Source organism: Bos grunniens, chromosome 13, assembly GCF_055505025.1.
Source record: "Bos grunniens cultivar Pamir isolate PY7600 chromosome 13, Bosgru_T2T1.0, whole genome shotgun sequence".
NCBI lineage: Eukaryota > Metazoa > Chordata > Mammalia > Artiodactyla > Bovidae > Bos > Bos grunniens.
The window spans coordinates 929,339-929,921 of record NC_141177.1 but is presented as its reverse complement, the minus strand read 5'-3'; positions in this window follow the sequence as shown (position 1 = coordinate 929,921).

The window sequence follows — 583 nt, the reverse complement described above, 5'->3', positions numbered from 1 at the left end:
ATATATGTTTTACACTTATTTAAAGGACTTTACAGCTGCTGGAATATGATAGGAAATCATGAGATAAAGGTTGGCAATAATATTCTGCCACCCTTGGGAACATATGAAATGCCAGAGTAAAAAAGGGCTCTTTGGTAGCAAGGAGCCCTGTTGGAGCACAGCACTGCATCTGTGCTCTGAAAGGTTAGAGTCCTCGTGAAATCGGGGCTCCCTCTCATCAGTTGTATCACTGTGGTTTCTGATTCTGTTAAGAGAATCGCTGTGAAAATGTAACTACTTTATAGTTACTGTTTAGTCTTGTGTTTTGCCAAGAAAGGACAGAATTGGAAATCATTGTTTTGTGTTTTGGGCTTAGGTCTCAGGTGGCTCAGAGATAAAGACCCTGCCCGCCAATGCAGGAGACGTGGGTTCGATCCCTGGGTCGGGGAGACCCCCTGGAGGAGGAAATGGCACCCGACTCCAGTATTCTCACCTGGGAGACCCCATGGACGGAGAAGCCTGGGGGGCTACAGTCCATGGAGCCACAAAGAGTTGGACACGACTTAGCGACTGAGCACACACACATTGGTAATTTGAACAGCAG